This window comes from Odontesthes bonariensis, chromosome 9, assembly GCF_027942865.1.
Source record: "Odontesthes bonariensis isolate fOdoBon6 chromosome 9, fOdoBon6.hap1, whole genome shotgun sequence".
Taxonomy (NCBI): domain Eukaryota; kingdom Metazoa; phylum Chordata; class Actinopteri; order Atheriniformes; family Atherinopsidae; genus Odontesthes; species Odontesthes bonariensis.
The window spans coordinates 30,910,815-30,938,807 of NC_134514.1; the positions used below are offsets into that span (position 1 = coordinate 30,910,815).

At 41.9% G+C, this 27,993-nt stretch overlaps 36 non-coding genes across 36 annotated transcripts; all 36 read right to left on the minus strand.

Moving 5' to 3' along the window:
• Positions 1 to 24: 24 nt before the first annotated feature.
• trnap-ugg (transfer RNA proline (anticodon UGG)) lies at positions 25 to 96 on the minus strand. Its single transcript has one exon. It is a non-coding gene; the product is annotated as a tRNA-Pro (tRNA).
• Positions 97 to 704: 608 nt separating this feature from the next.
• On the minus strand, positions 705 to 776 carry trnap-ugg (transfer RNA proline (anticodon UGG)). Its single transcript has one exon. It is a non-coding gene; the product is annotated as a tRNA-Pro (tRNA).
• Positions 777 to 1,358: 582 nt separating this feature from the next.
• Positions 1,359 to 1,430, minus strand: trnap-agg (transfer RNA proline (anticodon AGG)). The gene has a single exon. It is a non-coding gene; the product is annotated as a tRNA-Pro (tRNA).
• A 1,260-nt stretch (positions 1,431 to 2,690) lies between these two features.
• Positions 2,691 to 2,762, minus strand: trnap-agg (transfer RNA proline (anticodon AGG)). The gene has a single exon. It is a non-coding gene; the product is annotated as a tRNA-Pro (tRNA).
• A 608-nt stretch (positions 2,763 to 3,370) lies between these two features.
• Positions 3,371 to 3,442, minus strand: trnap-ugg (transfer RNA proline (anticodon UGG)). Its single transcript has one exon. It is a non-coding gene; the product is annotated as a tRNA-Pro (tRNA).
• A 580-nt stretch (positions 3,443 to 4,022) lies between these two features.
• On the minus strand, positions 4,023 to 4,094 carry trnap-agg (transfer RNA proline (anticodon AGG)). Its single transcript has one exon. It is a non-coding gene; the product is annotated as a tRNA-Pro (tRNA).
• A 608-nt stretch (positions 4,095 to 4,702) lies between these two features.
• Positions 4,703 to 4,774, minus strand: trnaq-uug (transfer RNA glutamine (anticodon UUG)). Its single transcript has one exon. It is a non-coding gene; the product is annotated as a tRNA-Gln (tRNA).
• A 1,260-nt stretch (positions 4,775 to 6,034) lies between these two features.
• On the minus strand, positions 6,035 to 6,106 carry trnap-ugg (transfer RNA proline (anticodon UGG)). The gene has a single exon. It is a non-coding gene; the product is annotated as a tRNA-Pro (tRNA).
• A 582-nt stretch (positions 6,107 to 6,688) lies between these two features.
• On the minus strand, positions 6,689 to 6,760 carry trnap-agg (transfer RNA proline (anticodon AGG)). Its single transcript has one exon. It is a non-coding gene; the product is annotated as a tRNA-Pro (tRNA).
• Positions 6,761 to 7,368: 608 nt separating this feature from the next.
• On the minus strand, positions 7,369 to 7,440 carry trnap-ugg (transfer RNA proline (anticodon UGG)). Its single transcript has one exon. It is a non-coding gene; the product is annotated as a tRNA-Pro (tRNA).
• Positions 7,441 to 8,022: 582 nt separating this feature from the next.
• Positions 8,023 to 8,094, minus strand: trnap-agg (transfer RNA proline (anticodon AGG)). The gene has a single exon. It is a non-coding gene; the product is annotated as a tRNA-Pro (tRNA).
• Positions 8,095 to 8,702: 608 nt separating this feature from the next.
• Positions 8,703 to 8,774, minus strand: trnap-ugg (transfer RNA proline (anticodon UGG)). The gene has a single exon. It is a non-coding gene; the product is annotated as a tRNA-Pro (tRNA).
• A 583-nt stretch (positions 8,775 to 9,357) lies between these two features.
• trnap-agg (transfer RNA proline (anticodon AGG)) lies at positions 9,358 to 9,429 on the minus strand. The gene has a single exon. It is a non-coding gene; the product is annotated as a tRNA-Pro (tRNA).
• Positions 9,430 to 10,037: 608 nt separating this feature from the next.
• trnap-ugg (transfer RNA proline (anticodon UGG)) lies at positions 10,038 to 10,109 on the minus strand. The gene has a single exon. It is a non-coding gene; the product is annotated as a tRNA-Pro (tRNA).
• A 582-nt stretch (positions 10,110 to 10,691) lies between these two features.
• trnap-agg (transfer RNA proline (anticodon AGG)) lies at positions 10,692 to 10,763 on the minus strand. The gene has a single exon. It is a non-coding gene; the product is annotated as a tRNA-Pro (tRNA).
• A 1,262-nt stretch (positions 10,764 to 12,025) lies between these two features.
• Positions 12,026 to 12,097, minus strand: trnap-agg (transfer RNA proline (anticodon AGG)). Its single transcript has one exon. It is a non-coding gene; the product is annotated as a tRNA-Pro (tRNA).
• A 608-nt stretch (positions 12,098 to 12,705) lies between these two features.
• Positions 12,706 to 12,777, minus strand: trnaq-uug (transfer RNA glutamine (anticodon UUG)). The gene has a single exon. It is a non-coding gene; the product is annotated as a tRNA-Gln (tRNA).
• Positions 12,778 to 13,359: 582 nt separating this feature from the next.
• trnap-agg (transfer RNA proline (anticodon AGG)) lies at positions 13,360 to 13,431 on the minus strand. The gene has a single exon. It is a non-coding gene; the product is annotated as a tRNA-Pro (tRNA).
• Positions 13,432 to 14,039: 608 nt separating this feature from the next.
• On the minus strand, positions 14,040 to 14,111 carry trnap-ugg (transfer RNA proline (anticodon UGG)). Its single transcript has one exon. It is a non-coding gene; the product is annotated as a tRNA-Pro (tRNA).
• Positions 14,112 to 14,693: 582 nt separating this feature from the next.
• On the minus strand, positions 14,694 to 14,765 carry trnap-agg (transfer RNA proline (anticodon AGG)). The gene has a single exon. It is a non-coding gene; the product is annotated as a tRNA-Pro (tRNA).
• Positions 14,766 to 15,373: 608 nt separating this feature from the next.
• trnap-ugg (transfer RNA proline (anticodon UGG)) lies at positions 15,374 to 15,445 on the minus strand. The gene has a single exon. It is a non-coding gene; the product is annotated as a tRNA-Pro (tRNA).
• A 583-nt stretch (positions 15,446 to 16,028) lies between these two features.
• trnap-agg (transfer RNA proline (anticodon AGG)) lies at positions 16,029 to 16,100 on the minus strand. Its single transcript has one exon. It is a non-coding gene; the product is annotated as a tRNA-Pro (tRNA).
• Positions 16,101 to 16,708: 608 nt separating this feature from the next.
• Positions 16,709 to 16,780, minus strand: trnap-ugg (transfer RNA proline (anticodon UGG)). Its single transcript has one exon. It is a non-coding gene; the product is annotated as a tRNA-Pro (tRNA).
• Positions 16,781 to 17,362: 582 nt separating this feature from the next.
• trnap-agg (transfer RNA proline (anticodon AGG)) lies at positions 17,363 to 17,434 on the minus strand. The gene has a single exon. It is a non-coding gene; the product is annotated as a tRNA-Pro (tRNA).
• A 608-nt stretch (positions 17,435 to 18,042) lies between these two features.
• Positions 18,043 to 18,114, minus strand: trnap-ugg (transfer RNA proline (anticodon UGG)). Its single transcript has one exon. It is a non-coding gene; the product is annotated as a tRNA-Pro (tRNA).
• Positions 18,115 to 18,696: 582 nt separating this feature from the next.
• On the minus strand, positions 18,697 to 18,768 carry trnap-agg (transfer RNA proline (anticodon AGG)). Its single transcript has one exon. It is a non-coding gene; the product is annotated as a tRNA-Pro (tRNA).
• Positions 18,769 to 20,028: 1,260 nt separating this feature from the next.
• trnap-agg (transfer RNA proline (anticodon AGG)) lies at positions 20,029 to 20,100 on the minus strand. Its single transcript has one exon. It is a non-coding gene; the product is annotated as a tRNA-Pro (tRNA).
• A 608-nt stretch (positions 20,101 to 20,708) lies between these two features.
• Positions 20,709 to 20,780, minus strand: trnap-ugg (transfer RNA proline (anticodon UGG)). Its single transcript has one exon. It is a non-coding gene; the product is annotated as a tRNA-Pro (tRNA).
• A 582-nt stretch (positions 20,781 to 21,362) lies between these two features.
• Positions 21,363 to 21,434, minus strand: trnap-agg (transfer RNA proline (anticodon AGG)). Its single transcript has one exon. It is a non-coding gene; the product is annotated as a tRNA-Pro (tRNA).
• A 608-nt stretch (positions 21,435 to 22,042) lies between these two features.
• trnap-ugg (transfer RNA proline (anticodon UGG)) lies at positions 22,043 to 22,114 on the minus strand. The gene has a single exon. It is a non-coding gene; the product is annotated as a tRNA-Pro (tRNA).
• A 582-nt stretch (positions 22,115 to 22,696) lies between these two features.
• trnap-agg (transfer RNA proline (anticodon AGG)) lies at positions 22,697 to 22,768 on the minus strand. The gene has a single exon. It is a non-coding gene; the product is annotated as a tRNA-Pro (tRNA).
• A 608-nt stretch (positions 22,769 to 23,376) lies between these two features.
• Positions 23,377 to 23,448, minus strand: trnaq-uug (transfer RNA glutamine (anticodon UUG)). Its single transcript has one exon. It is a non-coding gene; the product is annotated as a tRNA-Gln (tRNA).
• A 582-nt stretch (positions 23,449 to 24,030) lies between these two features.
• On the minus strand, positions 24,031 to 24,102 carry trnap-agg (transfer RNA proline (anticodon AGG)). Its single transcript has one exon. It is a non-coding gene; the product is annotated as a tRNA-Pro (tRNA).
• Positions 24,103 to 25,363: 1,261 nt separating this feature from the next.
• trnap-agg (transfer RNA proline (anticodon AGG)) lies at positions 25,364 to 25,435 on the minus strand. Its single transcript has one exon. It is a non-coding gene; the product is annotated as a tRNA-Pro (tRNA).
• Positions 25,436 to 26,697: 1,262 nt separating this feature from the next.
• On the minus strand, positions 26,698 to 26,769 carry trnap-agg (transfer RNA proline (anticodon AGG)). Its single transcript has one exon. It is a non-coding gene; the product is annotated as a tRNA-Pro (tRNA).
• A 608-nt stretch (positions 26,770 to 27,377) lies between these two features.
• Positions 27,378 to 27,449, minus strand: trnap-ugg (transfer RNA proline (anticodon UGG)). The gene has a single exon. It is a non-coding gene; the product is annotated as a tRNA-Pro (tRNA).
• Between the last annotated feature and the right edge of the window lie 544 nt (positions 27,450 to 27,993).

Sequence of the window (27,993 nt, forward strand, 5' to 3'; positions counted from 1 at the left end):
ATACAAGGCCAGTAAACCAGGAAAGGGTTCGTCCGGGATTTGAACCCGGGACCTCTCGCACCCAAAGCGAGAATCATACCCCTAGACCAACGAGCCAAAAGGTGGCCTTTTTGCGTTTCGTGAGAGCGCGCGGACAGCTGACGTAGCCATGGAATCCTGGGAATTTGTGATTGCTTTCTTTCTTCTTTGACTTTTCCAGAGTAATGAGCCTATATTGTTTGGAGTTGGCTCTCCCTTCACTCAACATGAGTGAAGTTATTAGGCACATACCGTGAACAGCCCACAAAAACTCCTGAGACCAATGAGCCAATACTCACTGCCAGGTTCCACCAACTCACATCACATTTTATCAAGAAGCCCAACTTCAAGACAGAACAGGTCTATATCTCCATTTCTCTACCATTGACTTGAAGCGTTTCAATCTGGATTTATAGAACAAATACCAAAACTGCTTTAGATAATACTGCAGAGGGTGTGCTTCCATGATACAGGATTACTGACCTGTGTGGATCTGTCTTTCAAATTCCAGATAAGAAATTAATTTAAGAAGTTCTTGAAGCAACTTTGGAATGAGTGGTGGATGTTTGAGCTGTATTGCCATATTTGGGGTTTTGATTCCAAATGCGTTGAATGTTATAGTCATTGATTCAATCCTTCTCTGATTTCACAGAAAAGGAAAGACACAAGGCCAGTAAACCAGGAAAGGGCTCGTCCGGGATTTGAACCCGGGACCTCTCGCACCCAAAGCGAGAATCATACCCCTAGACCAACGAGCCAGGATTTGCAACTTTAGACTTCATACGAGTGCCGCGGGCCACAGATAGCAAAAAGATACCCTCGGAAGGTACGTTCGATCATCGAATAGAAACATCCTACAACTTTCAGTTCAGCTCACTCAATGTCAGTGTTGCTTCCATTTTTTTTATGTCAAAGTTCTCTTATTCTAAAGTGGAGATTAGTTGCCAAAAGTATGTGTAAATCAATCTGTAACACTACAAATCCCAGCTGTGAGTGTAAACTTGTGGAGGGTCAACGTAAACTCCATGTAAAAGCTTGGATAACGGTTTGTCTAGCTAAAAATTGCATTGTAAAAGAAAAGAAGAGTTGTTGACTTAACTGTCAGTGGCTTTAATGTTGGGGATGTTCAGTCTATGTCCTCAATAACTTCACTCATGTTGAGTGAAAGGAGAGCCAACTGCTACAGCTCCAAACAATATAGTAAGACAGGACATTTTTGCAATTGTTATCAGCACTCTTAATTAACAATTTGGGAGAGCAAAGAGAGATGCATTTGAGATGAAGGAAGGTACCCAAAGTTAACCATCAAGCTTTCCGTATAGGTTTCTTAAAGGAGGAAAGGGCTCGTCCGGGATTTGAACCCGGGACCTCTCGCACCCTAAGCGAGAATCATACCCCTAGACCAACGAGCCAAAAGGTAGACTTTTTGCGTTTCGTGAGAGCACGCGGACAGCTGACGTAGCCATGGAATCCTGGGAATTTGTGATTGCTTTCTTTCTTCTTTGACTTTTCCAGAGCAATGAGCCTATATTGTTTGGAGTTGGCTCTCCCTTCACTCAACATTAGTGAAGTTATTAGGCACATACACTGAACAGCCCACAAAAACTCCTGAGACCAATGAGCCAATACTCACCGCCAGGTTCCACCAACTCACATCACATTTTATCAAGAAGCCCAACTTTAAGACAGAACAGGTCTATATCTCCATTTCTCTACCATTGACTTGAAGCGTTTCAATCTGGATTTATAGAACAAATACCAAAACTGCTTTAGATAATACTGCAGAGGGTGTGCTTCCATGATACAGGATTACTGACATGCGTGGATCTGTCTTTCAAATTCCAGATAAGAAACTAATTTAAGAAGGTCTTGAAGCAACTTCGGAATGAGTGGTGGAGGTTTGAGCTGTATTGCCATATTTGGGGTTTTTATTCCAAATGCATTGAATGTTATAGTCATTGATTCAATCCTTCTCTGATTTCACAGCAAAGGAAAGACACAAGGCCAGTAAACCAGGAAAGGGCTCGTCCGGGATTTGAACCCGGGACGTCTCGCACCAAAAGCGAGAATCATACCCCTAGAACAACGAGCCAAGATTTGCAACTTTAGACTTCATACGAGTGCCGCGGGCCACAGATAGCAAAAAGATACCCTCGGAAGGTACGTTCGATCATCGAATAGAAACATCCTACAACTTTCAGTTCAGCTCACTCAATGTCAGTGTTGCTTCCATTTTTTTTATTTCAAAGTTCTCTTATTCTAAAGTGGAGATTAGTTGCCAAAAGTATGTGTAAATCAATCTGTAACACTACAAATCCCAGCTGTGAGTGTAAACTTGTGGAGGGTCAACGTAAACTCCAAGTAAAAGCTGGGATAACGGTTTGTCTAGCTAAAAATTGCATTGTAAAAGAAAAGAAGAGTTGTTCACTTAACTGTCAGTGGCTTTAATGTTGGGGATGTTCAGTCTATGTCCTCAATAACTTCACTCATGTTGAGTGAAAGGAGAGCCAACTGCTACAGCTCCAAACAATATAGTAAGACAGGACATTTTTGCAATTGTTATCAGCACTCTTAATTAACAATTTGGGAGAGCAAAGAGAGATGCATTTGAGATGAAGGAAGGTACCCAAAGTTAACCATAAAGCTTTCCGTATAGGTTTCTTAAAGGAGGAGAGCTCGCCCGGGATTTGAACCCGGGACCTCTCGCACCCTAAGCGAGAATCATACCCCTAGACCAACGAGCCAAAAGGTGGACCTTTTGCGTTTCTTGAGAGCATGCGGACAGCTGACGTAGCCATGGAATCCTGGGAATTTGTGATTGCTTTCTTTCTTCTTTGACTTTTCCAGAGCAATGAGCCTATATTGTTTGAAGTTGGTTCTCCCTTCACTCAACATGAGTGAAGTTATTAGGCACATACACTGAACAGCCCACAAAAACTCCTGAGACCAATGAGCCAATACTCACCACCAGGTTCCACCAACTCACATCACATTTTATCAAGAAGCCCAACTTTAAGACAGAACAGGTCTATATCTCCATTTCTCTACCATTGACTTGAAGCGTTTCAATCTGGACTTATAGAACAAATACGGAAACTGCTTTAGATAATACTGCAGAGGGTGTGCTTCCATGATACAGGATTACTGACCTGTGTGGATCTGTCTTTCAAATTCCAGATAAGAAATTAATTTAAGAAGGTCTTGAAGCAACTTCGGAATGAGTGGTGGAGGTTTGAGCTGTATTGCCATATTTGGGGTTTTGATTCCAAATGCGTTGAATGTTATAGTCATTGATTCAATCCTTCTCTGATTTCACAGCAAAGGAAAGACACAAGGCCAGTAAACCAGGGAAGGGCTCGTCCGGGATTTGAACCCGGGACCTCTCGCACCCAAAGCGAGAATCATACCCCTAGAACAACGAGCCAAGATTTGACACTTTAGACTTCATACGAGTGCCGCGGGCCACAGATAGCAAAAAGATACCCTCGGAAGGTACGTTCGATCATCGAATAGAAACATCCTACAACTTTCAGTTCAGCTCACTCAATGTCAGTGTTGCTTCCATTTTTTTTATTTCAAAGTTCTCTTATTCTAAAGTGGAGATTAGTTGCCAAAAGTATGTGTAAATCAATCTGTAACACTACAAATCCCAGCTGTGAGTGTAAACTTGTGGAGGGTCAACGTAAACTCCAAGTAAAAGCTGGGATAACGGTTTGTCTAGCTAAAAATTGCATTGTAAAAGAAAAGAAGAGTTGTTGACTTAACTGTCAGTGGCTTTAATGTTGGGGATGTTCAGTCTATGTCCTCAATAACTTCACTCATGTTGAGTGAAAGGAGAGCCAACTGCTACAGCTCCAAACAATATAGTAAGACAGGACATTTTTGCAATTGTTATCAGCACTCTTAATTAACAATTTGGGAGAGCGAAGAGAGACGCATTTGAGATGAAGGAAGGTACCCAAAGTTAACCATCAAGCTTTCCGTATAGGTTTCTTAAAGGAGGAGAGCTCGCCCGGGATTTGAACCCGGGACCTCTCGCACCCTAAGCGAGAATCATACCCCTAGACCAACGAGCCAAAAGGTGGATCTTTTGCGTTTCTTGAGAGCACGCGGACAGCTGACGTAGCCATGGAATCCTGGGAATTTGTGATTGCTTTCTTTCTTCTTTGACTTTTCCAGAGCAATGAGCCTATAGTGTTTGAAGTTGGCTCTCCCTTCACTCAACATGAGTGAAGTTATTAGGCACATACACTGAACAGCCCACAAAAACTCCTGAGACCAATGAGCCAATACTCACCACCAGGTTCCACCAACTCACATCACATTTTATCAAGAAGCCCAACTTTAAGACAGAACAGGTCTATATCTCCATTTCTCTACCATTGACTTGAAGCGTTTCAATCTGGACTTATAGAACAAATACGGAAACTGCTTTAGATAATACTGCAGAGGGTGTGCTTCCATGATACAGGATTACTGACATGCGTGGATCTGTCTTTCAAATTCCAGATAAGAAATTAATTTAAGAAGGTCTTGAAGCAACTTTGGAATGAGTGGTAGAGGTTTGAGCTGTATTGCCATATTTGGGGTTTTGATTCCAAATGCATTGAATGTTATAGTCATTGATTCAATCCTTCACTGATTTCACAGCAAAGGAAAGACACAAGGCCAGTAAACCAGGAAAGGGCTCATCCGGGATTTGAACCCGGGACCTCTCGCACCAAAAGCGAGAATCATACCCCTAGAACAACGAGCCAAGATTTGCAACTTTAGACTTCATACGAGTGCCGCGGGCCACAGATAGCAAAAAGATACCCTCGGAAGGTACGTTCGATCATCGAATAGAAACATCCTACAACTTTCAGTTCAGCTCACTCAATGTCAGTGTTGCTTCCATTTTTTTTATGTCAAAGTTCTCTTATTCTAAAGTGGAGATTAGTTGCCAAAAGTATGTGTAAATCAATCTGTAACACTACAAATCCCAGCTTTGAGTGTAAACTTGTGGAGCGTCAACGTAAACTCCAAGTAAAAGCTGGGATAACGGTTTGTCTAGCTAAAAATTGCATTGTAAAAGAAAAGAAGAGTTGTTCACTTAACTGTCAGTGGCTTTAATGTTGGGGATGTTCAGTCTATGTCCTCAATAACTTCACTCATGTTGAGTGAAAGGAGAGCCAACTGCTACAGCTCCAAACAATATAGTAAGACAGGACATTTTTGCAATTGTTGTCAGCACTCTTAATTAACAATTTGGGAGAGCAAAGAGAGACGCATTTGAGATGAAGGAAGGTACCCAAAGTTAACCATCAAGCTTTCCGTATAGGTTTCTTAAAGGAGGAGGGCTCACCCTTGATTTGAACCCAGGACCTCTCGCACCCTAAGCGAGAATCATACCCCTAGACCAACGAGCCAAAAGGTGGACTTTTTGCGTTTCGTGAGAGTACGCGGACAGCTGACGTAGCCATGGAATCCTGGGAATTTGTGATTGCTTTCTTTCTTCTTTGACTTTTCCAGAGCAATGAGCCTATATTGTTTGGAGTTGGCTCTCCCTTCACTCAACATGAGTGAAGTTATTAGGCACATACACTGAACAGCCCACAAAAACTCCTGAGACCAATGAGCCAATACTCACCGCCAGGTTCCACCAACTCACATCACATTTTATCAAGAAGCCCAACTTTAAGACAGAACAGGTCTATATCTCCATTTCTCTACCATTGACTTGAAGCGTTTCAATCTGGATTTATAGAACAAATACGGAAACTGCTTTAGATAATACTGCAGAGGGTGTGCTTCCATGATACAGGATTACTGACCTGTGTGGATCTGTCTTTCAAATTCCAGATAAGAAATTAATTTAAGAAGGTCTTGAAGCAACTTCGGAATGAGTGGTGGATGTTTGAGCTGTATTGCCATATTTGGGGTTTTGATTCCAAATGCGTTGAATGTTATAGTCATTGATTCAATCCTTCTCTGATTTCACAGCAAAGGAAAGACACAAGGCCAGTAAACCAGGAAAGGGCTCGTCCAGGATTTGAACCCAGGACCTCTCGCACCCAAAGCGAGAATCATACCCCTAGACCAACGAGCCAGGATTTGCAACTTTAGACTTCATACGAGTGTCGCGGGCCACAGATAGCAAAAAGATACCCTCGGAAGGTACGTTCGATCATCGAATAGAAACATCCTACAACTTTCAGTTCAGCTCACTCAATGTCAGTGTTGCTTCCATTTTTTTTATTTCAAAGTTCTCTTATTCTAAAGTGGAGATTAGTTGCCAAAAGTATGTGTAAATCAATCTGTAACACTACAAATCCCAGCTGTTAGTGTAAACTTGTGGAGGGTCAACGTAAACTCCATGTAAAAGCTTGGATAACGGTTTGTCTAGCTAAAAATTGCATTGTAAAAGAAAAGAAGAGTTGTTCACTTAACTGTCAGTGGCTTTAATGTTGGGGATGTTCAGTCTATGTCCTCAATAACTTCACTCATGTTGAGTGAAAGGAGAGCCAAGTGCTACAGCTCCAAACAATATAGTAAGACAGGACATTTTTGCAATTGTTATCAGCACTCTTAATTAACAATTTGGGAGAGCAAAGAGAGACGCATTTGAGATGAAGGAAGGTACCCAAAGTTAACCATCAAGCTTTCCGTATAGGTTTCTTAAAGGAGGAAAGGGCTCGTCCGGGATTTGAACCCGGGACCTCTCGCACCCTAAGCGAGAATCATACCCCTAGACCAACGAGCCAAAAGGTGGACTTTTTGCGTTTCGTAAAAGCACGCGGACAGCTGACGTAGCCATGGAATCCTGGGAATTTGTGATTGCTTTCTTTCTTCTTTGACTTTTCCAGAGCAATGAGCCTATATTGTTTGGAGTTGGCTCTCCCTTCACTCAACATGAGTGAAGTTATTAGGCACATACACTGAACAGCCCACAAAAACTCCTGAGACCAATGAGCCAATACTCACCGCCAGGTTCCACCAACTCACATCACATTTTATCAAGAAGCCCAACTTTAAGACAGAACAGGTCTATATCTCCATTTCTCTACCATTGACTTGAAGCGTTTCAATCTGGATTTATAGAACAAATACGGAAACTGCTTTAGATAATACTGCAGAGGGTGTGCTTCCATGATACAGGATTACTGACCTGTGTGGATCTGTCTTTCAAATTCCAGATAAGAAATTAATTTAAGAAGGTCTTGAAGCAACTTCGGAATGAGTGGTGGATGTTTGAGCTGTATTGCCATATTTGGGGTTTTGATTCCAAATGCGTTGAATGTTATAGTCATTGATTCAATCCTTCTCTGATTTCACAGCAAAGGAAAGACACAAGGCCAGTAAACCAGGAAAGGGCTCGTCCGGGATTTGAACCCAGGACCTCTCGCACCCAAAGCGAGAATCATACCCCTAGACCAACGAGCCAGGATTTGCAACTTTAGACTTCATACGAGTGTCGCGGGCCACAGATAGCAAAAAGATACCCTCGGAAGGTACGTTCGATCATCGAATAGAAACATCCTACAACTTTCAGTTCAGCTCACTCAATGTCAGTGTTGCTTCCATTTTTTTTATTTCAAAGTTCTCTTATTCTAAAGTGGAGATTAGTTGCCAAAAGTATGTGTAAATCAATCTGTAACACTACAAATCCCAGCTGTTAGTGTAAACTTGTGGAGGGTCAACGTAAACTCCATGTAAAAGCTTGGATAACGGTTTGTCTAGCTAAAAATTGCATTGTAAAAGAAAAGAAGAGTTGTTCACTTAACTGTCAGTGGCTTTAATGTTGGGGATGTTCAGTCTATGTCCTCAATAACTTCACTCATGTTGAGTGAAAGGAGAGCCAAGTGCTACAGCTCCAAACAATATAGTAAGACAGGACATTTTTGCAATTGTTATCAGCACTCTTAATTAACAATTTGGGAGAGCAAAGAGAGACGCATTTGAGATGAAGGAAGGTACCCAAAGTTAACCATCAAGCTTTCCGTATAGGTTTCTTAAAGGAGGAAAGGGCTCGTCCGGGATTTGAACCCGGGACCTCTCGCACCCTAAGCGAGAATCATACCCCTAGACCAACGAGCCAAAAGGTAGACTGTTTGCGTTTCATGAGAGCACGCGGACAGCTGACGTAGCCATGGAATCCTGGGAATTTGTGATTGCTTTCTTTCTTCTTTGACTTTTCCAGAGCAATGAGCCTATATTGTTTGGAGTTGGCTCTCCCTTCACTCAACATGAGTGAAGTTATTAGGCACATACACTGAACAGCCCACAAAAACTCCTGAGACCAATGAGCCAATACTCACCGCCAGGTTCCACCAACTCACATCACATTTTATCAAGAAGCCCAACTTTAAGACAGAACAGGTCTATATCTCCATTTCTCTACCATTGACTTGAAGCGTTTCAATCTGGACTTATAGAACAAATACGGAAACTGCTTTAGATAATACTGCAGAGGGTGTGCTTCCATGATACAGGATTACTGACCTGTGTGGATCTGTCTTTCAAATTCCAGATAAGAAATTAATTTAAGAAGGTCTTGAAGCAACTTCGGAATGAGTGGTGGATGTTTGAGCTGTATTGCCATATTTGGGGTTTTGATTCCAAATGCGTTGAATGTTATAGTCATTGATTCAATCCTTCTCTGATTTCACAGCAAAGGAAAGACACAAGGCCAGTAAACCAGGAAAGGGCTCGTCCGGGATTTGAACCCAGGACCTCTCGCACCCAAAGCGAGAATCATACCCCTAGACCAACGAGCCAGGATTTGCAACTTTATACTTCATACGAGTGCCGCGGGCCACAGATAGCAAAAAGATACCCTCGGAAGGTACGTTCGATCATCGAATAGAAACATCCTACAACTTTCAGTTCAGCTCACTCAATGTCAGTGTTGCTTCCATTTTTTTTTATTTCAAAGTTCTCTTATTCTAAAGTGGAGATTAGTTGCCAAAAGTATGTGTAAATCAATCTGTAACACTACAAATCCCAGCTGTTAGTGTAAACTTGTGGAGGGTCAACGTAAACTCCATGTAAAAGCTTGGATAACGGTTTGTCTAGCTAAAAATTGCATTGTAAAAGAAAAGAAGAGTTGTTCACTTAACTGTCAGTGGCTTTAATGTTGGGGATGTTCAGTCTATGTCCTCAATAACTTCACTCATGTTGAGTGAAAGGAGAGCCAAGTGCTACAGCTCCAAACAATATAGTAAGACAGGACATTTTTGCAATTGTTATCAGCACTCTTAATTAACAATTTGGGAGAGCAAAGAGAGACGCATTTGAGATGAAGGAAGGTACCCAAAGTTAACCATCAAGCTTTCCGTATAGGTTTCTTAAAGGAGGAAAGGGCTCGTCCGGGATTTGAACCCGGGACCTCTCGCACCCTAAGCGAGAATCATACCCCTAGACCAACGAGCCAAAAGGTGGACTGTTTGCGTTTCATGAGAGCACGCGGACAGCTGACGTAGCCATGGAATCCTGGGAATTTGTGATTGCTTTCTTTCTTCTTTGACTTTTCCAGAGCAATGAGCCTATATTGTTTGGAGTTGGCTCTCCCTTCACTCAACATGAGTGAAGTTATTAGGCACATACACTGAACAGCCCACAAAAACTCCTGAGACCAATGAGCCAATACTCACCGCCAGGTTCCACCAACTCACATCACATTTTATCAAGAAGCCCAACTTTAAGACAGAACAGGTCTATATCTCCATTTCTCTACCATTGACTTGAAGCGTTTCAATCTGGACTTATAGAACAAATACGGAAACTGCTTTAGATAATACTGCAGAGGGTGTGCTTCCATGATACAGGATTACTGACCTGTGTGGATCTGTCTTTCAAATTCCAGATAAGAAATTAATTTAAGAAGGTCTTGAAGCAACTTCTGAATGAGTGGTGGATGTTTGAGCTGTATTGCCATATTTGGGGTTTTGATTCCAAATGCGTTGAATGTTATAGTCATTGATTCAATCCTTCTCTGATTTCACAGCAAAGGAAAGACACAAGGCCAGTAAACCAGGAAAGGGCTCGTCCGGGATTTGAACCCAGGACCTCTCGCACCCAAAGCGAGAATCATACCCCTAGACCAACGAGCCAGGATTTGCAACTTTATACTTCATACGAGTGCCGCGGGCCACAGATAGCAAAAAGATACCCTCGGAAGGTACGTTCGATCATCGAATAGAAACATCCTACAACTTTCAGTTCAGCTCACTCAATGTCAGTGTTGCTTCCATTTTTTTTATTTCAAAGTTCTCTTATTCTAAAGTGGAGATTAGTTGCCAAAAGTATGTGTAAATCAATCTGTAACACTACAAATCCCAGCTGTTAGTGTAAACTTGTGGAGGGTCAACGTAAACTCCATGTAAAAGCTTGGATAACGGTTTGTCTAGCTAAAAATTGCATTGTAAAAGAAAAGAAGAGTTGTTCACTTAACTGTCAGTGGCTTTAATGTTGGGGATGTTCAGTCTATGTCCTCAATAACTTCACTCATGTTGAGTGAAAGGAGAGCCAAGTGCTACAGCTCCAAACAATATAGTAAGACAGGACATTTTTGCAATTGTTATCAGCACTCTTAATTAACAATTTGGGAGAGCAAAGAGAGACGCATTTGAGATGAAGGAAGGTACCCAAAGTTAACCATCAAGCTTTCCGTATAGGTTTCTTAAAGGAGGAAAGGGCTCGTCCGGGATTTGAACCCGGGACCTCTCGCACCCTAAGCGAGAATCATACCCCTAGACCAACGAGCCAAAAGGTAGACTGTTTGCGTTTCATGAGAGCACGCGGACAGCTGACGTAGCCATGGAATCCTGGGAATTTGTGATTGCTTTCTTTCTTCTTTGACTTTTCCAGAGCAATGAGCCTATATTGTTTGGAGTTGGCTCTCCCTTCACTCAACATGAGTGAAGTTATTAGGCACATACACTGAACAGCCCACAAAAACTCCTGAGACCAATGAGCCAATACTCACCGCCAGGTTCCACCAACTCACATCACATTTTATCAAGAAGCCCAACTTTAAGACAGAACAGGTCTATATCTCCATTTCTCTACCATTGACTTGAAGCGTTTCAATCTGGACTTATAGAACAAATACGGAAACTGCTTTAGATAATACTGCAGAGGGTGTGCTTCCATGATACAGGATTACTGACATGCGTGGATCTGTCTTTCAAATTCCAGATAAGAAACTAATTTAAGAAGGTCTTGAAGCAACTTCGGAATGAGTGGTGGAGGTTTGAGCTGTATTGCCATATTTGGGGTTTTTATTCCAAATGCATTGAATGTTATAGTCATTGATTCAATCCTTCTCTGATTTCACAGCAAAGGAAAGACACAAGGCCAGTAAACCAGGAAAGGGCTCGTCCGGGATTTGAACCCGGGACGTCTCGCACCAAAAGCGAGAATCATACCCCTAGAACAACGAGCCAAGATTTGCAACTTTAGACTTCATACGAGTGCCGCGGGCCACAGATAGCAAAAAGATACCCTCGGAAGGTACGTTCGATCATCGAATAGAAACATCCTACAACTTTCAGTTCAGCTCACTCAATGTCAGTGTTGCTTCCATTTTTTTTATTTCAAAGTTCTCTTATTCTAAAGTGGAGATTAGTTGCCAAAAGTATGTGTAAATCAATCTGTAACACTACAAATCCCAGCTGTGAGTGTAAACTTGTGGAGGGTCAACGTAAACTCCAAGTAAAAGCTGGGATAACGGTTTGTCTAGCTAAAAATTGCATTGTAAAAGAAAAGAAGAGTTGTTGACTTAACTGTCAGTGGCTTTAATGTTGGGGATGTTCAGTCTATGTCCTCAATAACTTCACTCATGTTGAGTGAAAGGAGAGCCAACTGCTACAGCTCCAAACAATATAGTAAGACAGGACATTTTTGCAATTGTTATCAGCACTCTTAATTAACAATTTGGGAGAGCAAAGAGAGACGCATTTGAGATGAAGGAAGGTACCCAAAGTTAACCATCAAGCTTTCCGTATAGGTTTCTTAAAGGAGGAAAGGGCTCGTCCGGGATTTGAACCCGGGACCTCTCGCACCCTAAGCGAGAATCATACCCCTAGACCAACGAGCCAAAAGGTAGACTTTTTGGGTTTCGTGAGAGCACGCGGACAGCTGACGTAGCCATGGAATCCTGGGAATTTGTGATTGCTTTCTTTCTTCTTTGACTTTTCCAGAGCAATGAGCCTATATTGTTTGGAGTTGGCTCTCCCTTCACTCAACATGAGTGAAGTTATTAGGCACATACACTGAACAGCCCACAAAAACTCCTGAGACCAATAAGCCAATACTCACCGCCAGGTTCCACCAACTCACATCACATTTTATCAAGAAGCCCAACTTTAAGACAGAACAGGTCTATGTCTCCATTTCTCTACCACTGACTTGAAGCGTTTCAATCTGGATTTATAGAACAAATACCAAAACTGCTTTAGATAATACTGCAGAGGGTGTGCTTCCATGATACAGGATTACTGACATGCGTGGATCTGTCTTTCAAATTCCAGATAAGAAACTAATTTAAGAAGGTCTTGAAGCAACTTCGGAATGAGTGGTGGAGGTTTGAGCTGTATTGCCATATTTGGGGTTTTGATTCCAAATGCATTGAATGTTATAGTCATTGATTCAATCCTTCTCTGATTTCAAAGCAAAGGAAAGACACAAGGCCAGTAAACCAGGAAAGGGCTCGTCCGGGATTTGAACCCGGGACCTCTCGCACCAAAAGCGAGAATCATACCCCTAGAACAACGAGCCAAGATTTGCAACTTTAGACTTCATACGAGTGCCGCGGGCCACAGATAGCAAAAAGATACCCTCGGAAGGTACGTTCGATCATCGAATAGAAACATCCTACAACTTTCAGTTCAGCTCACTCAATGTCAGTGTTGCTTCCATTTTTTTTATTTCAAAGTTCTCTTATTCTAAAGTGGAGATTAGTTGCCAAAAGTATGTGTAAATCAATCTGTAACACTACAAATCCCAGCTGTGAGTGTAAACTTGTGGAGGGTCAACGTAAACTCCAAGTAAAAGCTGGGATAACGGTTTGTCTAGCTAAAAATTGCATTGTAAAAGAAAAGAAGAGTTGTTCACTTAACTGTCAGTGGCTTTAATGTTGGGGATGTTCAGTCTATGTCCTCAATAACTTCACTCATGTTGAGTGAAAGGAGAGCCAACTGCTACAGCTCCAAACAATATAGTAAGACAGGACATTTTTGCAATTGTTATCAGCACTCTTAATTAACAATTTGGGAGAGCAAAGAGAGACGCATTTGAGATGAAGGAAGGTACCCAAAGTTAACCATCAAGCTTTCCGTATAGGTTTCTTAAAGGAGGAAAGGGCTCGTCCGGGATTTGAACCCGGGACCTCTCGCACCCTAAGCGAGAATCATACCCCTAGACCAACGAGCCAAAAGATGGACTTTTTGCGTTTCGTAAAAGCACGCGGACAGCTGACGTAGCCATGGAATCCTGGGAATTTGTGATTGCTTTCTTTCTTCTTTGACTTTTCCAGAGCAATGAGCCTATATTGTTTGGAGTTGGCTCTCCCTTCACTCAACATGAGTGAAGTTATTAGGCACATACACTGAACAGCCCACAAAAACTCCTGAGACCAATGAGCCAATACTCACCGCCAGGTTCCACCAACTCACATCACATTTTATCAAGAAGCCCAACTTTAAGACAGAACAGGTCTATATCTCCATTTCTCTACCATTGACTTGAAGCGTTTCAATCTGGATTTATAGAACAAATACGGAAACTGCTTTAGATAATACTGCAGAGGGTGTGCTTCCATGATACAGGATTACTGACCTGTGTGGATCTGTCTTTCAAATTCCAGATAAGAAATTAATTTAAGAAGGTCTTGAAGCAACTTCGGAATGAGTGGTGGATGTTTGAGCTGTATTGCCATATTTGGGGTTTTGATTCCAAATGCGTTGAATGTTATAGTCATTGATTCAATCCTTCTCTGATTTCACAGCAAAGGAAAGACACAAGGCCAGTAAACCAGGAAAGGGCTCGTCCGGGATTTGAACCCAGGACCTCTCGCACCCAAAGCGAGAATCATACCCCTAGACCAACGAGCCAGGATTTGCAACTTTAGACTTCATACGAGTGTCGCGGGCCACAGATAGCAAAAAGATACCCTCGGAAGGTACGTTCGATCATCGAATAGAAACATCCTACAACTTTCAGTTCAGCTCACTCAATGTCAGTGTTGCTTCCATTTTTTTTATTTCAAAGTTCTCTTATTCTAAAGTGGAGATTAGTTGCCAAAAGTATGTGTAAATCAATCTGTTACACTACAAATCCCAGCTGTTAGTGTAAACTTGTGGAGGGTCAACGTAAACTCCATGTAAAAGCTTGGATAACGGTTTGTCTAGCTAAAAATTGCATTGTAAAAGAAAAGAAGAGTTGTTCACTTAACTGTCAGTGGCTTTAATGTTGGGGATGTTCAGTCTATGTCCTCAATAACTTCACTCATGTTGAGTGAAAGGAGAGCCAAGTGCTACAGCTCCAAACAATATAGTAAGACAGGACATTTTTGCAATTGTTATCAGCACTCTTAATTAACAATTTGGGAGAGCAAAGAGAGACGCATTTGAGATGAAGGAAGGTACCCAAAGTTAACCATCAAGCTTTCCGTATAGGTTTCTTAAAGGAGGAAAGGGCTCGTCCGGGATTTGAACCCGGGACCTCTCGCACCCTAAGCGAGAATCATACCCCTAGACCAACGAGCCAAAAGGTAGACTGTTTGCGTTTCATGAGAGCACGCGGACAGCTGACGTAGCCATGGAATCCTGGGAATTTGTGATTGCTTTCTTTCTTCTTTGACTTTTCCAGAGCAATGAGCCTATATTGTTTGGAGTTGGCTCTCCCTTCACTCAACATGAGTGAAGTTATTAGGCACATACACTGAACAGCCCACAAAAACTCCTGAGACCAATGAGCCAATACTCACCGCCAGGTTCCACCAACTCACATCACATTTTATCAAGAAGCCCAACTTTAAGACAGAACAGGTCTATATCTCCATTTCTCTACCATTGACTTGAAGCGTTTCAATCTGGACTTATAGAACAAATACGGAAACTGCTTTAGATAATACTGCAGAGGGTGTGCTTCCATGATACAGGATTACTGACCTGTGTGGATCTGTCTTTCAAATTCCAGATAAGAAATTAATTTAAGAAGGTCTTGAAGCAACTTCGGAATGAGTGGTGGATGTTTGAGCTGTATTGCCATATTTGGGGTTTTGATTCCAAATGCGTTGAATGTTATAGTCATTGATTCAATCCTTCTCTGATTTCACAGCAAAGGAAAGACACAAGGCCAGTAAACCAGGAAAGGGCTCGTCCGGGATTTGAACCCAGGACCTCTCGCACCCAAAGCGAGAATCATACCCCTAGACCAACGAGCCAGGATTTGCAACTTTATACTTCATACGAGTGCCGCGGGCCACAGATAGCAAAAAGATACCCTCGGAAGGTACGTTCGATCATCGAATAGAAACATCCTACAACTTTCAGTTCAGCTCACTCAATGTCAGTGTTGCTTCCATTTTTTTTTATTTCAAAGTTCTCTTATTCTAAAGTGGAGATTAGTTGCCAAAAGTATGTGTAAATCAATCTGTAACACTACAAATCCCAGCTGTTAGTGTAAACTTGTGGAGGGTCAACGTAAACTCCATGTAAAAGCTTGGATAACGGTTTGTCTAGCTAAAAATTGCATTGTAAAAGAAAAGAAGAGTTGTTCACTTAACTGTCAGTGGCTTTAATGTTGGGGATGTTCAGTCTATGTCCTCAATAACTTCACTCATGTTGAGTGAAAGGAGAGCCAAGTGCTACAGCTCCAAACAATATAGTAAGACAGGACATTTTTGCAATTGTTATCAGCACTCTTAATTAACAATTTGGGAGAGCAAAGAGAGACGCATTTGAGATGAAGGAAGGTACCCAAAGTTAACCATCAAGCTTTCCGTATAGGTTTCTTAAAGGAGGAAAGGGCTTGTCCGGGATTTGAACCCGGGACCTCTCGCACCCTAAGCGAGAATCATACCCCTAGACCAACGAGCCAAAAGGTAGACTGTTTGCGTTTCATGAGAGCACGCGGACAGCTGACGTAGCCATGGAATCCTGGGAATTTGTGATTGCTTTCTTTCTTCTTTGACTTTTCCAGAGCAATGAGCCTATATTGTTTGGAGTTGGCTCTCCCTTCACTCAACATGAGTGAAGTTATTAGGCACATACACTGAACAGCCCACAAAAACTCCTGAGACCAATGAGCCAATACTCACCGCCAGGTTCCACCAACTCACATCACATTTTATCAAGAAGCCCAACTTTAAGACAGAACAGGTCTATATCTCCATTTCTCTACCATTGACTTGAAGCGTTTCAATCTGGACTTATAGAACAAATACGGAAACTGCTTTAGATAATACTGCAGAGGGTGTGCTTCCATGATACAGGATTACTGACCTGTGTGGATCTGTCTTTCAAATTCCAGATAAGAAATTAATTTAAGAAGGTCTTGAAGCAACTTCGGAATGAGTGGTGGATGTTTGAGCTGTATTGCCATATTTGGGGTTTTGATTCCAAATGCGTTGAATGTTATAGTCATTGATTCAATCCTTCTCTGATTTCACAGCAAAGGAAAGACACAAGGCCAGTAAACCAGGAAAGGGCTCGTCCGGGATTTGAACCCAGGACCTCTCGCACCCAAAGCGAGAATCATACCCCTAGACCAACGAGCCAGGATTTGCAACTTTATACTTCATACGAGTGCCGCGGGCCACAGATAGCAAAAAGATACCCTCGGAAGGTACGTTCGATCATCGAATAGAAACATCCTACAACTTTCAGTTCAGCTCACTCAATGTCAGTGTTGCTTCCATTTTTTTTATTTCAAAGTTCTCTTATTCTAAAGTGGAGATTAGTTGCCAAAAGTATGTGTAAATCAATCTGTAACACTACAAATCCCAGCTGTTAGTGTAAACTTGTGGAGGGTCAACGTAAACTCCATGTAAAAGCTTGGATAACGGTTTGTCTAGCTAAAAATTGCATTGTAAAAGAAAAGAAGAGTTGTTCACTTAACTGTCAGTGGCTTTAATGTTGGGGATGTTCAGTCTATGTCCTCAATAACTTCACTCATGTTGAGTGAAAGGAGAGCCAAGTGCTACAGCTCCAAACAATATAGTAAGACAGGACATTTTTGCAATTGTTATCAGCACTCTTAATTAACAATTTGGGAGAGCAAAGAGAGACGCATTTGAGATGAAGGAAGGTACCCAAAGTTAACCATCAAGCTTTCCGTATAGGTTTCTTAAAGGAGGAAAGGGCTCGTCCGGGATTTGAACCCGGGACCTCTCGCACCCTAAGCGAGAATCATACCCCTAGACCAACGAGCCAAAAGGTAGACTGTTTGCGTTTCATGAGAGCACGCGGACAGCTGACGTAGCCATGGAATCCTGGGAATTTGTGATTGCTTTCTTTCTTCTTTGACTTTTCCAGAGCAATGAGCCTATATTGTTTGGAGTTGGCTCTCCCTTCACTCAACATGAGTGAAGTTATTAGGCACATACACTGAACAGCCCACAAAAACTCCTGAGACCAATGAGCCAATACTCACCGCCAGGTTCCACCAACTCACATCACATTTTATCAAGAAGCCCAACTTTAAGACAGAACAGGTCTATATCTCCATTTCTCTACCATTGACTTGAAGCGTTTCAATCTGGACTTATAGAACAAATACGGAAACTGCTTTAGATAATACTGCAGAGGGTGTGCTTCCATGATACAGGATTACTGACCTGTGTGGATCTGTCTTTCAAATTCCAGATAAGAAATTAATTTAAGAAGGTCTTGAAGCAACTTCTGAATGAGTGGTGGATGTTTGAGCTGTATTGCCATATTTGGGGTTTTGATTCCAAATGCGTTGAATGTTATAGTCATTGATTCAATCCTTCTCTGATTTCACAGCAAAGGAAAGACACAAGGCCAGTAAACCAGGAAAGGGCTCGTCCGGGATTTGAACCCAGGACCTCTCGCACCCAAAGCGAGAATCATACCCCTAGACCAACGAGCCAGGATTTGCAACTTTATACTTCATACGAGTGCCGCGGGCCACAGATAGCAAAAAGATACCCTCGGAAGGTACGTTCGATCATCGAATAGAAACATCCTACAACTTTCAGTTCAGCTCACTCAATGTCAGTGTTGCTTCCATTTTTTTTATTTCAAAGTTCTCTTATTCTAAAGTGGAGATTAGTTGCCAAAAGTATGTGTAAATCAATCTGTAACACTACAAATCCCAGCTGTTAGTGTAAACTTGTGGAGGGTCAACGTAAACTCCATGTAAAAGCTTGGATAACGGTTTGTCTAGCTAAAAATTGCATTGTAAAAGAAAAGAAGAGTTGTTCACTTAACTGTCAGTGGCTTTAATGTTGGGGATGTTCAGTCTATGTCCTCAATAACTTCACTCATGTTGAGTGAAAGGAGAGCCAAGTGCTACAGCTCCAAACAATATAGTAAGACAGGACATTTTTGCAATTGTTATCAGCACTCTTAATTAACAATTTGGGAGAGCAAAGAGAGACGCATTTGAGATGAAGGAAGGTACCCAAAGTTAACCATCAAGCTTTCCGTATAGGTTTCTTAAAGGAGTTAAGGGCTCGTCCGGGATTTGAACCCGGGACCTCTCGCACCCTAAGCGAGAATCATACCCCTAGACCAACGAGCCAAAAGGTAGACTGTTTGCGTTTCATGAGAGCACGCGGACAGCTGACGTAGCCATGGAATCCTGGGAATTTGTGATTGCTTTCTTTCTTCTTTGACTTTTCCAGAGCAATGAGCCTATATTGTTTGGAGTTGGCTCTCACTTCACTCAACATGAGTGAAGTTATTAGGCACATACACTGAACAGCCCACAAAAACTCCTGAGACCAATGAGCCAATACTCACCGCCAGGTTCCACCAACTCACATCACATTTTATCAAGAAGCCCAACTTTAAGACAGAACAGGTCTATATCTCCATTTCTCTACCATTGACTTGAAGCGTTTCAATCTGGACTTATAGAACAAATACGGAAACTGCTTTAGATAATACTGTGGAGGGTGTGCTTCCATGATACAGGATTACTGACATGCGTGGATCTGTCTTTCAAATTCCAGATAAGAAACTAATTTAAGAAGGTCTTGAAGCAACTTCGGAATGAGTGGTGGAGGTTTGAGCTGTATTGCCATATTTGGGGTTTTTATTCCAAATGCATTGAATGTTATAGTCATTGATTCAATCCTTCTCTGATTTCACAGCAAAGGAAAGACACAAGGCCAGTAAACCAGGAAAGGGCTCGTCCGGGATTTGAACCCGGGACGTCTCGCACCAAAAGCGAGAATCATACCCCTAGAACAACGAGCCAAGATTTGCAACTTTAGACTTCATACGAGTGCCGCGGGCCACAGATAGCAAAAAGATACCCTCGGAAGGTACGTTCGATCATCGAATAGAAACATCCTACAACTTTCAGTTCAGCTCACTCAATGTCAGTGTTGCTTCCATTTTTTTTATTTCAAAGTTCTCTTATTCTAAAGTGGAGATTAGTTGCCAAAAGTATGTGTAAATCAATCTGTAACACTACAAATCCCAGCTGTGAGTGTAAACTTGTGGAGGGTCAACGTAAACTCCAAGTAAAAGCTGGGATAACGGTTTGTCTAGCTAAAAATTGCATTGTAAAAGAAAAGAAGAGTTGTTCACTTAACTGTCAGTGGCTTTAATGTTGGGGATGTTCAGTCTATGTCCTCAATAACTTCACTCATGTTGAGTGAAAGGAGAGCCAACTGCTACAGCTCCAAACAATATAGTAAGACAGGACATTTTTGCAATTGTTATCAGCACTCTTAATTAACAATTTGGGAGAGCGAAGAGAGACGCATTTGAGATGAAGGAAGGTACCCAAAGTTAACCATCAAGCTTTCCGTATAGGTTTCTTAAAGGAGGAGAGCTCGCCCGGGATTTGAACCCGGGACCTCTCGCACCCTAAGCGAGAATCATACCCCTAGACCAACGAGCCAAAAGGTAGACTTTTTGCGTTTCGTGAGAGCACGCGGACAGCTGACGTAGCCATGGAATCCTGGGAATTTGTGATTGCTTTCTTTCTTCTTTGACTTTTCCAGAGCAATGAGCCTATATTGTTCGAAGTTGGCTCTCCCTTCACTCAACATGAGTGAAGTTATTAGGCACATACACTGAACAGCCCACAAAAACTCCTGAGACCAATGAGCCAATACTCACCACCAGGTTCCACCAACTCACATCACATTTTATCAAGAAGCCCAACTTTAAGACAGAACAGGTCTATATCTCCATTTCTCTACCATTGACTTGAAGCGTTTCAATCTGGACTTATAGAACAAATACGGAAACTGCTTTAGATAATACTGCAGAGGGTGTGCTTCCATGATACAGGATTACTGACCTGTGTGGATCTGTCTTTCAAATTCCAGATAAGAAATTAATTTAAGAAGGTCTTGAAGCAACTTCGGAATGAGTGGTGGAGGTTTGAGCTGTATTGCCATATTTGGGGTTTTGATTCCAAATGCGTTGAATGTTATAGTCATTGATTCAATCCTTCTCTGATTTCACAGCAAAGGAAAGACACAAGGCCAGTAAACCAGGAAAGGGCTCGTCCGGGATTTGAACCCGGGACCTCTCGCACCCAAAGCGAGAATCATACCCCTAGAACAACGAGCCAAGATTTGCAACTTTAGACTTCATACGAGTGCCGCGGGCCACAGATAGCAAAAAGATACCCTCGGAAGGTACGTTCGATCATCGAATAGAAACATCCTACAACTTTCAGTTCAGCTCACTCAATGTCAGTGTTGCTTCCATTTTTTTTATTTCAAAGTTCTCTTATTCTAAAGTGCAGATTAGTTGCCAAAAGTATGTGTAAATCAATCTGTAACACTACAAATCCCAGCTGTGAGTGTAAACTTGTGGAGGGTCAACGTAAACTCTAAGTAAAAGCTGGGATAACGGTTTGTCTAGCTAAAAATTGCATTGTAAAAGAAAAGAAGAGTTGTTGACTTAACTGTCAGTGGCTTTAATGTTGGGGATGTTCAGTCTATGTCCTCAATAACTTCACTCATGTTGAGTGAAAGGAGAGCCAACTGCTACAGCTCCAAACAATATAGTAAGACAGGACATTTTTGCAATTGTTATCAGCACTCTTAATTAACAATTTGGGAGAGCAAAGAGAGACGCATTTGAGATGAAGGAAGATACCCAAAGTTAACCATCAAGCTTTCCGTATAGGTTTCTTAAAGGAGGAAAGGGCTCGTCCGGGATTTGAACCCGGGACCTCTCGCACCCTAAGCGAGAATCATACCCCTAGACCAACGAGCCAAAAGGTGGACTTTTTGCGTTTCGTAAAAGCACGCGGATAGCTGACGTAGCCATGGAATCCTGGGAATTTGTGATTGCTTTCTTTCTTCTTTGACTTTTCCAGAGCAATGAGCCTATATTGTTTGGAGTTGGCTCTCCCTTCACTCAACATGAGTGAAGTTATTAGGCACATACACTGAACAGCCCACAAAAACTCCTGAGACCAATGAGCCAATACTCACCGCCAGGTTCCACCAACTCACATCACATTTTATCAAGAAGCCCAACTTTAAGACAGAACAGGTCTATATCTCCATTTCTCTACCATTGACTTGAAGCGTTTCAATCTGGATTTATAGAACAAATACGGAAACTGCTTTAGATAATACTGCAGAGGGTGTGCTTCCATGATACAGGATTACTGACCTGTGTGGATCTGTCTTTCAAATTCCAGATAAGAAATTAATTTAAGAAGGTCTTGAAGCAACTTCGGAATGAGTGGTGGATGTTTGAGCTGTATTGCCATATTTGGGGTTTTGATTCCAAATGCGTTGAATGTTATAGTCATTGATTCAATCCTTCTCTGATTTCACAGCAAAGGAAAGACACAAGGCCAGTAAACCAGGAAAGGGCTCGTCCGGGATTTGAACCCAGGACCTCTCGCACCCAAAGCGAGAATCATACCCCTAGACCAACGAGCCAGGATTTGCAACTTTAGACTTCATACGAGTGTCGCGGGCCACAGATAGCAAAAAGATACCCTCGGAAGGTACGTTCGATCATCGAATAGAAACATCCTACAACTTTCAGTTCAGCTCACTCAATGTCAGTGTTGCTTCCATTTTTTTTATTTCAAAGTTCTCTTATTCTAAAGTGGAGATTAGTTGCCAAAAGTATGTGTAAATCAATCTGTAACACTACAAATCCCAGCTGTTAGTGTAAACTTGTGGAGGGTCAACGTAAACTCCATGTAAAAGCTTGGATAACGGTTTGTCTAGCTAAAAATTGCATTGTAAAAGAAAAGAAGAGTTGTTCACTTAACTGTCAGTGGCTTTAATGTTGGGGATGTTCAGTCTATGTCCTCAATAACTTCACTCATGTTGAGTGAAAGGAGAGCCAAGTGCTACAGCTCCAAACAATATAGTAAGACAGGACATTTTTGCAATTGTTATCAGCACTCTTAATTAACAATTTGGGAGAGCAAAGAGAGACGCATTTGAGATGAAGGAAGGTACCCAAAGTTAACCATCAAGCTTTCCGTATAGGTTTCTTAAAGGAGGAAAGGGCTCGTCCGGGATTTGAACCCGGGACCTCTCGCACCCTAAGCGAGAATCATACCCCTAGACCAACGAGCCAAAAGGTAGACTGTTTGCGTTTCATGAGAGCACGCGGACAGCTGACGTAGCCATGGAATCCTGGGAATTTGTGATTGCTTTCTTTCTTCTTTGACTTTTCCAGAGCAATGAGCCTATATTGTTTGGAGTTGGCTCTCCCTTCACTCAACATGAGTGAAGTTATTAGGCACATACACTGAACAGCCCACAAAAACTCCTGAGACCAATGAGCCAATACTCACCGCCAGGTTCCACCAACTCACATCACATTTTATCAAGAAGCCCAACTTTAAGACAGAACAGGTCTATATCTCCATTTCTCTACCATTGACTTGAAGCGTTTCAATCTGGACTTATAGAACAAATACGGAAACTGCTTTAGATAATACTGCAGAGGGTGTGCTTCCATGATACAGGATTACTGACATGCGTGGATCTGTCTTTCAAATTCCAGATAAGAAATTAATTTAAGAAGGTCTTGAAGCAACTTTGGAATGAGTGGTAGAGGTTTGAGCTGTATTGCCATATTTGGGGTTTTGATTCCAAATGCATTGAATGTTATAGTCATTGATTCAATCCTTCACTGATTTCACAACAAAGGAAAGACACAAGGCCAGTAAACCAGGAAAGGGCTCGTCCGGGATTTGAACCCGGGACCTCTCGCACCAAAAGCGAGAATCATACCCCTAGAACAACGAGCCAAGATTTGCAACTTTAGACTTCATACGAGTGCCGCGGGCCACAGATAGCAAAAAGATACCCTCGGAAGGTACGTTCGATCATCGAATAGAAACATCCTACAACTTTCAGTTCAGCTCACTCAATGTCAGTGTTGCTTCCATTTTTTTTATTTCAAAGTTCTCTTATTCTAAAGTGGAGATTAGTTGCCAAAAGTATGTGTAAATCAATCTGTAACACTACAAATCCCAGCTTTGAGTGTAAACTTGTGGAGGGTCAACGTAAACTCCATGTAAAAGCTTGGATAACGGTTTGTCTAGCTAAAAATTGCATTGTAAAAGAAAAGAAGAGTTGTTCACTTAACTGTCAGTGGCTTTAATGTTGGGGATGTTCAGTCTATGTCCTCAATAACTTCACTCATGTTGAGTGAAAGGAGAGCCAAGTGCTACAGCTCCAAACAATATAGTAAGACAGGACATTTTTGCAATTGTTATCAGCACTCTTAATTAACAATTTGGGAGAGCAAAGAGAGACGCATTTGAGATGAAGGAAGGTACCCAAAGTTAACCATCAAGCTTTCCGTATAGGTTTCTTAAAGGAGGAAAGGGCTCGTCCGGGATTTGAACCCGGGACCTCTCGCACCCTAAGCGAGAATCATACCCCTAGACCAACGAGCCAAAAGGTAGACTGTTTGCGTTTCATGAGAGCACGCGGACAGCTGACGTAGCCATGGAATCCTGGGAATTTGTGATTGCTTTCTTTCTTCTTTGACTTTTCCAGAGCAATGAGCCTATATTGTTTGGAGTTGGCTCTCCCTTCACTCAACATGAGTGAAGTTATTAGGCACATACACTGAACAGCCCACAAAAACTCCTGAGACCAATGAGCCAATACTCACCGCCAGGTTCCACCAACTCACATCACATTTTATCAAGAAGCCCAACTTTAAGACAGAACAGGTCTATATCTCCATTTCTCTACCATTGACTTGAAGCGTTTCAATCTGGACTTATAGAACAAATACGGAAACTGCTTTAGATAATACTGCAGAGGGTGTGCTTCCATGATACAGGATTACTGACATGCGTGGATCTGTCTTTCAAATTCCAGATAAGAAACTAATTTAAGAAGGTCTTGAAGCAACTTCGGAATGAGTGGTGGAGGTTTGAGCTGTATTGCCATATTTGGGGTTTTGATTCCAAATGCATTGAATGTTATAGTCATTGATTCAATCCTTCTCTGATTTCACAGCAAAGGAAAGACACAAGGCCAGTAAACCAGGAAAGGGCTCGTCCGGGATTTGAACCCGGGACGTCTCGCACCAAAAGCGAGAATCATACCCCTAGAACAACGAGCCAAGATTTGCAACTTTAGACTTCATACGAGTGCCGCGGGCCACAGATAGCAAAAAGATACCCTCGGAAGGTACGTTCGATCATCGAATAGAAACATCCTACAACTTTCAGTTCAGCTCACTCAATGTCAGTGTTGCTTCCATTTTTTTTTATTTCAAAGTTCTCTTATTCTAAAGTGGAGATTAGTTGCCAAAAGTATGTGTAAATCAATCTGTAACACTACAAATCCCAGCTGTGAGTGTAAACTTGTGGAGGGTCAACGTAAACTCCAAGTAAAAGCTGGGATAACGGTTTGTCTAGCTAAAAATTGCATTGTAAAAGAAAAGAAGAGTTGTTCACTTAACTGTCAGTGGCTTTAATGTTGGGGATGTTCAGTCTATGTCCTCAATAACTTCACTCATGTTGAGTGAAAGGAGAGCCAACTGCTACAGCTCCAAACAATATAGTAAGACAGGACATTTTTGCAATTGTTATCAGCACTCTTAATTAACAATTTGGGAGAGCAAAGAGAGATGCATTTGAGATGAAGGAAGGTACCCAAAGTTAACCATAAAGCTTTCCGTATAGGTTTCTTAAAGGAGGAGAGCTCGCCCGGGATTTGAACCCGGGACCTCTCGCACCCTAAGCGAGAATCATACCCCTAGACCAACGAGCCAAAAGGTGGACCTTTTGCGTTTCTTGAGAGCACGCGGACAGCTGACGTAGCCATGGAATCCTGGGAATTTGTGATTGCTTTCTTTCTTCTTTGACTTTTCCAGAGCAATGAGCCTATAGTGTTTGAAGTTGGCTCTCCCTTCACTCAACATGAGTGAAGTTATTAGGCACATACACTGAACAGCCCACAAAAACTCCTGAGACCAATGAGCCAATACTCACCACCAGGTTCCACCAACTCACATCACATTTTATCAAGAAGCCCAACTTTAAGACAGAACAGGTCTATATCTCCATTTCTCTACCATTGACTTGAAGCATTTCAATCTGGACTTATAGAACAAATACGGAAACTGCTTTAGATAATACTGCAGAGGGTGTGCTTCCATGATACAGGATTACTGACATGCGTGGATCTGTCTTTCAAATTCCAGATAAGAAATTAATTTAAGAAGGTCTTGAAGCAACTTTGGAATGAGTGGTAGAGGTTTGAGCTGTATTGCCATATTTGGGGTTTTGATTCCAAATGCATTGAATGTTATAGTCATTGATTCAATCCTTCACTGATTTCACAGCAAAGGAAAGACACAAGGCCAGTAAACCAGGAAAGGGCTCGTCCGGGATTTGAACCCGGGACCTCTCGCACCAAAAGCGAGAATCATACACCTAGAACAACGAGCCAAGATTTGCAACTTTAGACTTCATACGAGTGCCGCGGGCCACAGATAGCAAAAAGATACCCTCGGAAGGTACGTTCGATCATCGAATAGAAACATCCTACAACTTTCAGTTCAGCTCACTCAATGTCAGTGTTGCTTCCATTTTTTTTATTTCAAAGTTCTCTTATTCTAAAGTGGAGATTAGTTGCCAAAAGTATGTGTAAATCAATCTGTAACACTACAAATCCCAGCTTTGAGTGTAAACTTGTGGAGCGTCAACGTAAACTCCAAGTAAAAGCTGGGATAACGGTTTGTCTAGCTAAAAATTGCATTGTAAAAGAAAAGAAGAGTTGTTCACTTAACTGTCAGTGGCTTTAATGTTGGGGATGTTCAGTCTATGTCCTCAATAACTTCACTCATGTTGAGTGAAAGGAGAGCCAACTGCTACAGCTCCAAACAATATAGTAAGACAGGACATTTTTGCAATTGTTGTCAGCACTCTTAATTAACAATTTGGGAGAGCAAAGAGAGACGCATTTGAGATGAAGGAAGGTACCCAAAGTTAACCATCAAGCTTTCCGTATAGGTTTCTTAAAGGAGGAAAGGGCTCGTCCGGGATTTGAACCCGGGACCTCTCGCACCCTAAGCGAGAATCATACCCCTAGACCAACGAGCCAAAAGGTAGACTGTTTGCGTTTCATGAGAGCACGCGGACAGCTGACGTAGCCATGGAATCCTGGGAATTTGTGATTGCTTTCTTTCTTCTTTGACTTTTCCAGAGCAATGAGCCTATATTGTTTGGAGTTGGCTCTCCCTTCACTCAACATGAGTGAAGTTATTAGGCACATACACTGAACAGCCCACAAAAACTCCTGAGACCAATGAGCCAATACTCACCGCCAGGTTCCACCAACTCACATCACATTTTATCAAGAAGCCCAACTTTAAGACAGAACAGGTCTATATCTCCATTTCTCTACCATTGACTTGAAGCGTTTCAATCTGGACTTATAGAACAAATACGGAAACTGCTTTAGATAATACTGCAGAGGGTGTGCTTCCATGATACAGGATTACTGACCTGTGTGGATCTGTCTTTCAAATTCCAGATAAGAAATTAATTTAAGAAGGTCTTGAAGCAACTTCTGAATGAGTGGTGGATGTTTGAGCTGTATTGCCATATTTGGGGTTTTGATTCCAAATGCGTTGAATGTTATAGTCATTGATTCAATCCTTCTCTGATTTCACAGCAAAGGAAAGACACAAGGCCAGTAAACCAGGAAAGGGCTCGTCCGGGATTTGAACCCAGGACCTCTCGCACCCAAAGCGAGAATCATACCCCTAGACCAACGAGCCAGGATTTGCAACTTTATACTTCATACGAGTGCCGCGGGCCACAGATAGCAAAAAGATACCCTCGGAAGGTACGTTCGATCATCGAATAGAAACATCCTACAACTTTCAGTTCAGCTCACTCAATGTCAGTGTTGCTTCCATTTTTTTTATTTCAAAGTTCTCTTATTCTAAAGTGGAGATTAGTTGCCAAAAGTATGTGTAAATCAATCTGTAACACTACAAATCCCAGCTGTTAGTGTAAACTTGTGGAGGGTCAACGTAAACTCCATGTAAAAGCTTGGATAACGGTTTGTCTAGCTAAAAATTGCATTGTAAAAGAAAAGAAGAGTTGTTCACTTAACTGTCAGTGGCTTTAATGTTGGGGATGTTCAGTCTATGTCCTCAATAACTTCACTCATGTTGAGTGAAAGGAGAGCCAAGTGCTACAGCTCCAAACAATATAGTAAGACAGGACATTTTTGCAATTGTTATCAGCACTCTTAATTAACAATTTGGGAGAGCAAAGAGAGACGCATTTGAGATGAAGGAAGGTACCCAAAGTTAA